The sequence below is a fragment of the Acyrthosiphon pisum genome, chromosome A1 (assembly GCF_005508785.2).
Source record: "Acyrthosiphon pisum isolate AL4f chromosome A1, pea_aphid_22Mar2018_4r6ur, whole genome shotgun sequence".
Classification (NCBI taxonomy): domain Eukaryota; kingdom Metazoa; phylum Arthropoda; class Insecta; order Hemiptera; family Aphididae; genus Acyrthosiphon; species Acyrthosiphon pisum.
The window spans coordinates 9,261,399-9,276,127 of NC_042494.1; the positions used below are offsets into that span (position 1 = coordinate 9,261,399).

A 14,729-nucleotide genomic window follows, 5' to 3' on the forward strand; every position below is an offset into this window, starting at 1 on the left:
GGTAGTCTGATAGGTACTGTGTTAAATGCGTAAGTATATTTGTCAAATAATTGTTGAACATAAAGTATAATCTAAAATCATTAAGGTATGGTTATCGAACAGAAACACATAAGATAAACTAAAATCAAGTTATTAATATTTATTTTAACTACTTATTTCCTATATACAGTATACACTTACAATTTGCCGAGTAGGTACCATTATCGAAATATAAATGTAAAATATTGTTAAGCCACTGAAATTGTCGACATTTACGAAATATGTAAAAAAACGCGAAAATTTTACAAAGTATGTAAAAATATGTATTTATGACGAAATATGTAAAAATATGTAAAATAAAATATATCTTATTTTATTGAAAATCACGTGAAACGAATTTATCATTTGCAATAATTAATTTATCATGTTTTACTAAAAATATGTATTTACATGCAAATCCCAGCCCTACACATAAGATAAACTAAAATCAAGTTATTAATATTTATTTTAACCTACTTATTTCCTATATACAGTATACACTTACAATTTGCCGAGTAGGTACCATTATCGAAATATAAATGTAAAATATTGTTAAGCCACTGAAATTGTGGACATTTACGAAATATGTAAAAAAAAGCGAAAATTTTACAAAGTATGTAAAAATATGTATTTATGACGAAATATGTAAAAATATGTAAAATAAAATATATCTTATTTTATTGCAAATCACGTGAAACGAATTTATCATTTGCAATAATTAATTTATCATGTTTTACTAAAAATATGTATTTACATACAAATCCCAGCCCTAATTATAACCAACTTATTAATGTATTTAATCATAGTACATATTTTGTACACAATGTTTTTGTTAGATGAATAGAATAATTGTAGAGGTACACACAAATAGTTGTTATTTTATTATACTTTCACTACAAATAAAAGTTTCAAACATATTTTTATAATTTATAATAAGTATAGACAAACATTTTACTATGTCCTTAAAAAGATTCTGGTCTCAATGTTCCTGTTAATGAAATTAGTTAATAAATAATATATTATTGATACCTATGTTTCATATTTAAATGTAAAATTTATTAGTCTATTTTCATGTGCATGTACATTTTTAATCTCACATAGTCACATAAATTGTATAGATAGGTACCAACTGTGCCACTGTTATCACTTTTTGGAAATTGCCCGTATAATCAAATAATTAATAACCTAACCATTTCAGATTCAGGAAATTAGCTTAAACAAATATGGAGGCAGCACATAAACATATAAAACCAAATAGTAACATTAAAGCAAAATAAACAAATGTGATATTTTAAATATCGATACACAATCATATAGGTAAACGTAATTAAATCTAAATTTGTAAATATCAGATAATTCTCAAAATTAAAACATAAATAAAATTACAATATTTATTATTTAATTATTTATTATGTAATTGATATTTTTAGTCAAAATAAATAATTGACAATAGATTTAATAATACAACGATATGTATACTATTATTCTTTTGTTTTTAACTTTTAAAAATAAGTTTTAATAATTTTTAAGCCTCGTAAATTTACAATAATTGAAATGTTAACATTTGTAAAGAGTCTTGGACCTTAGTGTATACAACAAATAAAGTGCGACCTATTGGTATATATTCAGTAAATTATTGTATTATGAAACAAAACCTAAGTAGTTCAATATCGACACACTATTAAACGCATACATATAAATAAAACTTGACAATAATTATTATGGTAGACTCAGGTCTTTATCGTACGGTCTCTTGCTCAGATAAGATATCCTAAAATTCAGGATTTTAGAAAAAAGTAGGAAGAATAGGTGACCCGTGTTATTGAAACCATTTAATGGACCAGCAAGCTCCTTTATCTCGTCTCAAATCACTGAAATCTCTCTATGATCACCCTTTCAAGCAGCAGCCACAGGAAGTAACCTGAGTTGCGTAAATAAAGTGGTAAATATTGTCAGTTAAAGGTTTGTCATCATAGCGATAACACGCTCAATAACTATTAAAACAGTGACTGTCTTGCAGGGATTAACTCAGTTAAGTACAGTGCTAAAGTTTCGAAATTCCGGTTCTTTGTCAATATAGTGTCGCTGTATCGCTTATCGATTTAATATGTTTCATTAAGTTTTTACCAATCATATTCTGTTTATTTTTCTGACTATATCTTCTGACCACTATTTTTATCTACCTTAAATAAAATAAAAAAAATTAGCAAAGTATGAATTTTTTATTAAATTCTGCTCAGTAACAATTTTCAAATGCTAATTAAATTGATTACCATTATTTTCAATTTTTAGATATTTACCTGTGTACAACAATATTGTGCGTCAAGATGAATAAGCAAGACGAGTTTTTATAGGGGAAATTAGGGTTATCTCTAATCTAATGTATCTAATAATACTTATTTAAATCTCCTTTCCGATTGCACCAATTTAAGAGATGGATACAATTTATTATTACCAAATAATCAACAAAACGTATGAATGTATAAGTGTAAGTGTATAAGTATTTTCATTTTTTTTTTTTTTTTTTTTATCAATGAATTAAGGTTTTTGTTATTATTAAATTATCAGACAATTTTGAAGATACTATACAATTATAAAATTTGTCCCCAAAAAAATATTTAAAAGTACTCACTACAATAGTAGGTGCTACCAAAATATTTTTATAATAATGTAGGTACCTTTTGTTTTTTGACAGAAAAATTCCACATCATTAATAATAAAGTCTAGAATAACTTTTTCTGTTTCTTAATAAACTTTAATGAAGTTATTTCTCTTCAGAGTCATGGTAAAAGCTTTTTAAAATGTTTGTAAAAGGTTTCAAGAAAAATATTCTTTTTTAAGTACCGATAAATTTTTATATAAATATACCTAACTTAATACGTATAGTTAATTGTAATTTAAAAATATCTTTAAGCCGTATACATTAATAGCTAACAATTATTAAATACTATAAGTTGATTAATTAAGATCTAACTGATCTAAATTAATAATGATCTAAAAAATAATTCCCAAGCAGTTCAAAAACTAAATATCACGTTAAAATCATGTTTAAAATTGAAAATAAACCATGTTTGCTGTAGCATGATTTATGTAACAGTGAACACCAATACCTATTGTTTTGAAAAACCACTAAATTATTTTGATATTTAACTTTAAGGAAATTTAATGGAGGAATGCATTTCTAAGTGTCTATATTTTTCCCATACTTATACTTGGTATTCAATAAGCTTTTAAAGTGAAGATGAGCGTAGCTCCACTAACATACAATTTTAATATAAATAGTTCATACCAAAAAAATTAAAGGTCCAATATTCAATTTTATATATTTATATTTAGAAAAGTTTTCTGAATCAGATTATAACATTTGTAATATATAAATATAGGATAGAATATTTAAAAATTAAAGGTCCATGATTGGTTCACTAACAAACATAATGGCGAAATAAATATAAGGATAATGATATTAAGTTAATTCTATTCAAATTTTTTAAGACGTATTCACTGATAAAAAAAATAATTTTGTCTTCTTTAATAGGTATTATAATAACATTAAAAATCACCTTAATGGTCAAAACGGAAATCATAAGTTTACTTTAGTTTTAAAAATTATACCCACTTCCTGTTGTAAAACTGTAATAACCAAAGTACTAAATATGCTATAACAGCATAATATCAACATGTATTAAATTTATACACAACAATATGCAAACTTCAATACATGCTTATCGCTATTTATCTCTGTGATCTGCATAGGCTATTATGTTCGTAAATGTAAATTGCTAAATATTTTGCAGAATCAATCGGGATGAATGAAGTGAAATTCACATGGACTCACAATTACTGTTACAACTTAAACATTTTTATTTAAGTGAATAATTTGTATTATAGTAAGCTTATAATACAAATAATTTTAGATGTGGTATATTATATTGTATAGTGGAAATAATTATAAATTTTAGATTGGCGTTATGTGCCTTTTAATTCATTTCACACCTGGACGGCTAGACATCTAAATCTCAAGAAATTTAACATACTAGTGTTATGATAATCCATCTATAAATTTAAAAATGAATGATTGTTTATTTGTCCCTTATAAAATCAAAAACTACTGAACCATTTTCAATAAAAGTTATATCAATAGTTTTCTTGGATAATGTAAATAGCTTATTTTTCAGCCCCTAAATAGGTTGATATAATATGTGTAGTGTACATTAATTAAATGGATGCCATACGTTACACTTTATATTACTATTATAATTAGTAAAAAAGTGGGTAAGTGGATGTCGCTCTGCTGTACAGTAGGTTACTAGTGGGTCACTGTAATGGATGGTGTTAAATTTGAATTTAATGAAATAATATCATTGTATAAGTAAAACGATTCTGAGCGAAAACGGTCAGTCAGCCTATGATATTACTAAGTATATTTGACGATATTATTGTGAATAAAATAATTTATATATAACCCATTTACGTGGAACCTTATTTTAAATTTTCAATCCTTAGCTATAAAAGTTGAACATTTTATACATTTTTAACTACAAAATAATTAAAACATTTTAAATTGGATACATTTTGTCAAAATTTGAACTTTAAATGCTTATAAAAAAATATTGTGCCTCTGTATTTTCAATATTATTCAACTGCTATTGTAACAATATATCAGGAGCCTTGCATTAAATTTTCAAGCTTTTTTACCCAACAAATAAAATTGTATTGATATTTATGAAAAAAAAAACTAAAAAAATTGAAAACTGACAATGTCCGTAAACAGCTCAAAAAGAGTCAAAATATTTTCAAAATTTTATCCTGTATAGAAAATGGAAATATAAACATTCAGAAAAATATTCATGTATCTACAGTTATTCGTTTTTGAATATCAATAAAAAGACAATACCACTGCATGATAAATCGAGTGAATATCCAATCTTGTAAAAATATGAACTTCAAACGCCCATAAAAATTTAATTTGATTTGCTTGCAGAAATATTTTTTTATAAAGATAGAAAAACTTATAAATAATCTTGTATTACATTTTAAAATCTTAGATTTAAAAAGAAACATTTTTATGAATTCTCAACTCAAAATAATTTGCTAATTTTCGAGATTTTTCCGTATTTTGTCAAGATTTGAACTTTAAATGCTTATAAAAAAAAAAAACTGTGACTAAGGATTTTTAATATTTTTCAAATGTCATTGTAACAATATAGTAGGAGCCTTGTATAAAATTTTCAAGCTATTTTAGCTCTACCAAATAAAGTTTTATTGACATTCATTGAAAAACAGACTAATAAAATTGGAAACTGAAAATGTTCCTAAACAGTTGAAACAAAATCAAAATATTTTGAAAATTTTATCGTCTATAGAAAATGCAAATATAAACAACAAGTGAAAATTGTATGTATAATCTGTTCATTTGTTTTAGAGTTACATCAAACACCAACATCGTTTTTGTGGAAAATCGATTTTGCGTAAAAATTCTCGTTTTCCTTAATTTTAGGTTGTTTATCCCGTCGCTTTTGAAAACTATTGGAAACCGTGATGACAGTCACAAAAAAAAAAAATAATAAAAAAAACAAAAAACGCACCCATCATTGTAAAATTAATACGTCATTCATTGTTCCACTCACATTCTAATACTCATTAACGAATTAAAATCAAATACTTATAAACACAATTACTATAATTACTTTTATGTTATATGATTTTCAATCATAATTAATTTTTGTTAGCGGATAAAGACGAATATTAACCTTAGCGATATTGGATTTACGTCGACCTGTAACTTTTAAGCATTCATTGAATCTGTCTCCAGTTTTTTTGTGTTCACATAAAAAAATATGCCCAGAATTATTAATTAAAATATTATACAATAAGTGGGTACTAAAATATTTTTAGTTTGCTTTAATATTTGTAATCTTGTTTTTAGATTTTTCCAAAATAATATCTAATTAAAGAATATTGAACGAAACATAATTTGAAGTATACAATATCATACTTTTAACCTTCAACAATAAATTCATAGTACATAAGAGTACAAATAAGACTAACAATAATGAGAGACGGAGTGGCCGAATGGACTAAGGCGTTGGTTCTCATGCGCACCGGCGCCGGTTCAAAACCTCGGCCGCGGGTGACTTTTTTCTTCGGGCAAGTCACGGTGTCCGGAGAGAAGTGCTGCCATCCCCCACCCTGGCGTGGCAGATACCTACGGGTGCCCATTAAAAAATCTGCCTAACTGTGTAATCGTGTTTAAGCCTACAGTACCCTCCCACACAGTAAAAACCACCCAATGCCCTAAGTTTCCGCGGATTAATTAATAAAAAAAAAGACCAATAATCAAATGACAATTGTTATAAGTTGTCTTATGGGATATTTATTGTTGAAGATTTAAAGTATAATATTATAATTGTAATTATGTTAAGCTTAATATTCTTTACCTAATTATATAATATTTAAGAAAAATCAAAAAACTAATAACAATTATTGTTATTTTAATTAGATTTAAGCTTTCTATTTTGTTTACAATTCATGATATTCCGATAGTCTTAAGCTGATCACATTATTTATCATTACTGCCATATTAATTAAAATTATAATTAATAACGAGAAGCTACTCTAAGAAATTATAAACGAAGACTGTCTGAGGATTACTAGTTTTATTCTAAAACGTTTGTCTGAAAACTATGAATTATTTGGTCGTAATTTTAAGACGGATAACTGTGAATACAAAAATAAATAACACTATGTATCATGTAAACTGTAAAGTAAATATCAGACAACCTACAAATTACCCACAGTTATTCTAAGTATAATAACTCATAATTTGGCAACAATCCACAGAGCTTCGATTCAATAATAATAATAATATTACATAACAATGTATAATAATTATATAATATAGTTACTATTATACAACAGTATACAACTCTATTAGGAATCGTTTACTTAAAAATAGAACGCATTTATGAAAATTAAATTATCTTAATTTTGTAATTTATCTCAGTGACTGAAGCAATGTTCAACTGTTATTCAAGTTATTTTAATGTAAATTTTGGTTTATAAAGGGTTTATGATGTACCTAAGCTGAATAAATATTATTAAAAAAAACCTCTAAATGTTAAACCAATATATTTCTTTTCTCGAATATTATTGTTTTATTTAGGTACAGAGATTATCTCATATTATGAAACTATTTTGTTTATACCAAGTCAGTAGTTTGTTAGTATCAATATAATAATATATTAAGTAATTTATTCCGTTGTGATGCTAACTTATTCACACGTTATTAAGTACATTCATACGTGTTTTGATTAACTTGATCAGCAGTGGAAATTATATTAATTCAATGCATTATGTCATTATAAAATCTAATATATTCAGATAAATAAAATTAGTCGCTATTTAATTATAATATATAATACGATGTTACAGTACACTGAAAACAACAAATTATTTAAATTAAAAATTAGAATTTAAGTAATTAAACTTTAGTAGGTAGCTACATCTTCTTTGTGTTTTTGTGAGTAGCATAGTATATATTATAAATGTAATCTTATTATGGTATTCAGATCTGAATCTAAATCCTAATATTGCCAATAGCACAAAATATAAATATTATACCTACAACGTAAATCATAGGTATAGAAATTGTATACAGTTGCTAGCAAACCGATTTCGAAACGCATAATTACTTTTTTATATGTTTTTATATTGGATACACCCCTAAAATATTTGTTTTCGTATTATAACTTGGGTTCATGATCAGAATAACATAGGTAGTCGTCTATTTAATAAAATCCAGTGATATTGACTATTGACTTTAGGAAAAATGTTTCAGCAACTTTATCATTAGATAATAAATACTAGATATTAATATTTGTTTATGATGAACCCATCAACAAAGTTCGTGTTAAGAATTAAAATCGAAAAAATTAAGACGAAAATGTATTTGTGCGTAGTAGGTGTGGGTAAGTAGATATTATCGCAATAACCGACGAGTATCATAATATAAACGTTTTAAGTATTATTTTATGATGCAATAATACAGAATGCATTAAGAATAATATAAGACAAGTTATTCCTGATAAATATTCATCCCAAATTGGAAATTTTGGGATTCATAAACATAATTCGATTATATGAATTATAAGATAATCTTATGACAACCAATAAAGTGTAAGCAGCGAGATTTTAATAGACGAATAGGTATATATAAGCTCCGGAGGGAGGGGATTCTGAATGGATCTCAGGCTATTAATAAGTTAATACTGACAATAGGCCATATTAAGTAATCATAATGTATTACAATAATTCTTAACATTATAATATATCTAGTACACATCTTGTAAATTGTATTGTGTAAAACATAAAATACCCATTTTAATTTTAATTGTTCTTTGTGTGTAATTAAATATACGGTTTTCTGTTGATTTCCAAGTTGTATTCGAGAACACAACTAGGTGCCTATTAAAGTACAGTATATTGAGTAAGTTATACAATAAACATCAATAACTGATATGATGGTATATTGTATTGTTAGAAATGATTCGGGAAAAAAACCGACTGTTTACTCCAAGCCAGTCTTTAAACAAATAAAGGGAATACTCAAGCCACAAAGGCATTTATTATATTTCACAATAAAATGGCGATACAAAGGTGATGAAAAAGTTTTCTTTACTGTAGTTGTCATTCAAGTAGGTACCTATATGTAGTTGTCTGCTAATAGACATAAAGATTGCTGTGTGCAAGTAGGAGTGAAGATTCAGATAGGATGGCGTAAGAACACCGTGTCTAAAAGGAAAATAAGAATTTTGTTTTTGTTTTGTTTATTAGTTGAAAACAGAAATATGATATCAAAGTACATAGGTGTCTTACAGTTTGTAGCATTCTTGATTTTAAATTCATTTAGAAAAGTGAAAGTTTGTAACTATACCAAAATGTTCCTATTAAAGTAAAGGAGCAGTTAACAGTTTATATGCAAACATATTAATATAAATACAATGTGGACTATTAAATGTAATACAATTTATTATATATATTATTATATTTTTATATTTTCTCAAAATTGTTATTTAAATAAATTAAAAAAGTCATAAAATGTAGGTATAAACTCTATTTCACATACACATTTTTTTTAATTTTAATTTAAAATCTGAACAATCTAAGTTTTTTGATATTATTGGTATTATTTACTATTTAAATTTCAAATAATTTAATTCTGTTTTCATGTGCTATGTTCTTTTAAATATAACCAACATATTATAATATTATATTATATTCTGATACAGGTATATCGATTTATCGATACATACTGCAGTAGCCAGTGGTAATGTAAAATTCACTACCGTCAAAAACAGCATGCAGATTACACCATCGATATTATAACACGTAAATAATTTCTTTGTTTTGTTAATAATGACATAGTAAACAATTTAAAATAAAAATGATAAAATAATATTAAACTATTATTAATTAACATGTTTATATGTTTATATGTTTAAAAAAAAGTGTACAAACATAAATAATTATAGAGAAATAACTAACTATTCCAAAAAATATCATTATTTTCTGTATGGAACAATGTGGCAATGTCACGTTATACTAAAGAAAACTGTAAGATAGTTAAGTCTAAAATACACTAAAAACTTGTTCACCCAAAAATTAAAAGGAAAAAAATGATGAAAAAATAAATAAAATTATCAAAAATTAAATATATTTATATTTTTCTTATTTTGTACTAGATCGAAATTTATTACCTATTAATTACCATCGACTAATTTTATCGAGGATAAAATATCAAAAAGACATTCATATTTTTTTAATGATAAATATTATAAGCTATCATGACTATATATGTAATATTGTATTCTATAATTTTCATTGTATATTTTAAAAAAACAAACGTTAAAAAAGTATACGGCCACTTATCAGTTATCACACATGGAATTTATCCATCGATTATATTAGATAGATAATATTGATCGATTAAGTTTTATTTTAGTATACTTTCAAGTAATTTTGTAATATTTAGCTACATACAACCTGATAAAATTCAACATGGATATTCAAATTTTTATATTTTCATAATCAGTTATTAACAAAATTTGAAAATTCAAATTCAAACTCTGGAGAAGATAAATTATAAATATATTTGATATTTAACACTTAATATAATTTTCTTTAAATATAAAAATATTTGGGCTCCTTAATTTATAATAATATTATATTAAAGACAATTTTTCAATTTAGGCATCCTAACATACTATAAACTACGTTCTCCAAAAATGAAAAGTATAATTTGCATAATATTATATCACCGTTAAAGCGTTTAATCCGGCATTGTATATACGATTAATTTTACTAATATAATTACGAAATTTGTTCGTAAACATTGTTATAATCATTATATCCTAAAAACCAGAATGATCAGAGTTTGGCTTTCTAAAAATGTTAAAAGTCGTTTTTAAAATATCAACTAAAAGTCATGGGCATGATATTGGAGACTATTAAAATGACAAGCGTATTTATATGAATCTTTTGAAGCACTCATTTTACTCTAAATAGTGGTCACGAGTTCACGACGTCACGTACGTAAAAGAATACGCCATAATTGTAAGACTATCATTCCCCTAGTACATTCCTCTATTCACGCAGAATCTTAAAATTACTGACAAAATATATAAAAGTTCACAAACAAATTTATATTCTATTATCTTTTACACGAGTGTTGAATAATTCACGTAAACATATGAGAATGTATTGATTTAATTAATATCGGTTATTGCTGCCTCTCGAATCTCATGGACACCTGCTATTTTATTAGACATCAAAACACTAACTACAAAAAAACAATATTATGTATACTGTAACAATACAGTGTATGTGTATTATACATATACTCCGCCATCGTTGTGCCAAGAATTACGTTAATTTTACATCAATTGTTGTACCCGTACTCTCAAACTTTGAGTTTGCAAATTATTTAAATTATTTCCCTACAAAGTAAACAGAATTATTTTACATCCATCTTAATCAATGAATAGTTTTATATACTTGTTATAATAATTCAAACGAAAATAATTGATGAAAATATCTTAGGGAACTATAATTTTCTATACAATATTGTACAATTGTATGATTGATCCAAATTATAAAAATTCTATTTTATTATTATGGTTTGAGTGAGGAACAGTTGATATTGAAGGTAGCTATATCATCAATGGGAGTTATACATACAAATATATTGTATTAATTTCCTACTTCGTCTTTACATTCTTGTTTTAATCCTCAGTTCGTACAAATAAGAAAGATAATATTTTGAAAATGTTCGGGTACAAATGATTAATATTATGAGTTTCTATTAAATTGTTTGATAATATATATTATTTTATTTTCATTCATACTAGAAAATAGAAATACTCTGTGAGCTTAGAAACTAGAATAGACAATTTCCAGTATTACCTATTCGCATAGGTATTTATATGCGTTTTATTTGTACTGATGATGATTGAATAGTTTGTAAATTGAATTATCAAAAGTTAATTCGTATTAATTTCGATGCTTTCCTATAATTATTTGAGACGTTCCAGCAAAAAAAAAATGACTAAGTACCAATTGGCAATTAAAGAGGTTAGACCAATTCTTTCATGGGAATTATTGTTGTCAAATGTTATTGGTACCTAAACTTTACTAGATGGGAATTATAACTCCGCGTTTATAAAAGCATCTTTCCAAAAAAACATAATAAACAATATTTTATTTTCATTTCAATTCTCATCTATTTTTAATTTTTAGTAACCACCAATAATTTATTAATACCTATATTATAAATTATACACGAACCATAACTCATAATTAGTTAGTTATAACAACCAATATCGTAACTACAATTTATCTATAAGTATATGCGGCAGATGGCGATGATATATCAATCCGCTTTGCACGCAATATCCTTTACTACGTTTATAATAATATGCATTTGATCAATAATGAGTGAATGAAAGACGGGACGAAAGAATTAAAAATTTCAAAACTACAAATATTCTAACAATAATATTGGGTATATAAGGAAAAAGTATAATAATTCCATTAAAATTTAAAATTTAAATCTAAACATTTTAGAATCAAAAGTTCAAACTCAATATTTAGTTAAATTGACACCAAGTATCCTAATTTACCATTATCTTTTTAGCGAAGACTAAAATATATTAATTCATAAGACGAGTGTACATAAATAACTTTTGTGTTGTTATTTTATCTATGTTAGGTTTTTATACAATCCCATAAATATTTTGCTTATTTAAGGTATTCAAGAACTTCTGAACGCAATAAACTTCTTTCTACTCAATTTAATGTTTTTTTCTCCAGTAGGTACCTACTTAAAACTATTGCGTTTTTAAATGAAAACTAAAATGGCTACGTGGTTGATTCTTTTTTCACCATAATAATGGGGAAGAGCATTCGAAAAGCCGTAAAGTCGTTGGGGTTTTACAATAAATGTCTCACCGACATGGACCGGCCACTTTTATCGACTATATATAGTTCTGCGGTTACAATAGCAAGAAGATAGAAAGTTGAGTGCAGTAAACATATGAAAGAAAAAATAAGAAATATAGAAGAAAGATCAAAATAAAATGAATTCTTCTATACAAATATAGAATTTACACAATTGCACCTATAACACTTGAATATACGTACTATAACTTTAATTTCATTATTTCCACTCTAATAATATTTAAAATAATTCAATATTAATATTACGTAAAAATACTTCATGTTTTTAATAATATTATATATCAATGCATTAAATTATAATTTATTAATATAACGTCTTATAACGAAAAATGTTATTAAAAAGATTAAATACTCCATTAAAACGATTACAATTTTTAAGTATATATTAATTTTTAAGTTTGACATACAAATAACATTCAATTGTTACTAAAAATCAGCTAAACAAGATTTTAAATTTTATCTAACAGGATATTTATACAAAATCTTCAGACGAGCTTTTCTCAAGAAAAACACTATTTGAAGTAATTATAATATTTGAATAGAATAAAAATTAATTAGTTTCAAGACATTTCATATCAAGCAATTTATACCAAGGAACCATAATTATCAATGAGCAATAAACTTTTACTATAACCATACAAAAATTCTAAGAAACAATATTGATTTTATAAAGGTGACTTTTTTTCTAGAAAATTATCTTTTGGAACAGTAAAAGTACTCTAAAAGTGACATCATTTAAAATTTCCCAACTGTAATAGTGGACCCAGATGGTACCTCTTTTAACGGGGAATTTTTGTAAATTATCAAAGTTATACAAACAAAATTCAAACAAGCAAAATATAATACATTTTTATTATGTTGTTTTTATGATTAAAATTTTTAAGTGAAAATAGCAATTTGAAATTTAAAATATCTTTAAACGTAAAAATATTATTTTAGTAATAGCGCAATATTACATTAATTCATGGCACACATTTTTATTATTAATATTGCCTTTTTTTAATATAATATCTTACAAATAAAAATTAATTTTGCTAGTTTTGTGGTTTTTCCTTACACTTGTTGCTTTAAAACTACAGACAATTATTAAGAAAATTAATCAACTCTATTTCACATACACATTTTTTTTAATTTGAATTTAAAATCTGAGCAATCTAAGTTTTTTGATATTGCTGGTGTTATTTAATATTTAAATTTCAAATAATTTAATTCTGTTTTTATGCGCTATGTTCTTTTAAATATAACCAACAATTATAATATAATATTATATTCTGATATATATCGATTTATCGATACATACTGCGGTAGCCAGTGGTAATGTAAAATCCACTACCGTCAAAAACAGCATGCGGATTACACCATCGCTATTATAACACGTAAATAATTTCTTTGTATTGTCAATGATGACATAGTAAAAAATTTAAAACTAATCAATTATCAATTAAATTAATAATCAAAAATTAATTTTGCTGGTTTTGTGGTTTTTCCTTACACTTGTTGCTTTAAAACTACAGAAAATTATTAAGAAAATTAAAAATTTCTCAATTTCCTATCTATGATAATACCATAAGTGATTTTTTTAAGCACTTTGATAAAGTGTTAACTGAAAGTAAAAGAACTATTAATAATAAATAAATTAAAAAACTAATACCTAGTTGCTCATTTTCAAATCTAAAATATATTCTTAGTTTTAGTCTGAATCTAAATGTTAACATTTATTAATGTATTACTTATAAATATATAACTATATATGAGAATACTGAAAGTATATGATCCAAGGCTTAAAAGTTAAAAGTCTTTGGCTTGTGATAACTAATGGGCATTTTTTATGGACGAGGGTTAGACGATTAATATGTAAACGAGAAAATCGTATAACAAAAATTAATAGCCCGAGACCAAACTTTGTGGTTTTATATTTTTAAAATTATGAACAATGTTGAGTACCTATTTAAACGCTCGAAATTAAACGAATAAAGTAGGTACATATGTGACAAATATATTTAACAATTTTAACTGCAGTTAAATCCATTATATCCTTGGATACATCATTAATATCTCCATTCCCAAATTCCAATACAACTTAGATGAAGTGTTGAAAATCTTACTATTACTTTATTAGTAGGTATCGTTAAAAATAAAACCTATGTGAGATTCACAAAATGTATACGAAAATATATTTTACTTAGTGTTATTAGTTT

At 25.0% G+C, this 14,729-nt stretch overlaps 1 protein-coding gene across 2 annotated transcripts in view; it reads right to left on the reverse strand.

Annotated features, from left to right (window-relative positions):
- The window catches only part of LOC100572872 (probable G-protein coupled receptor No18), a 120,047-nt gene that overhangs the window by 104,230 nt on the left and 1,088 nt on the right, over positions 1-14,729 (reverse strand). The gene's annotated exons all lie outside the window — the stretch shown is intronic.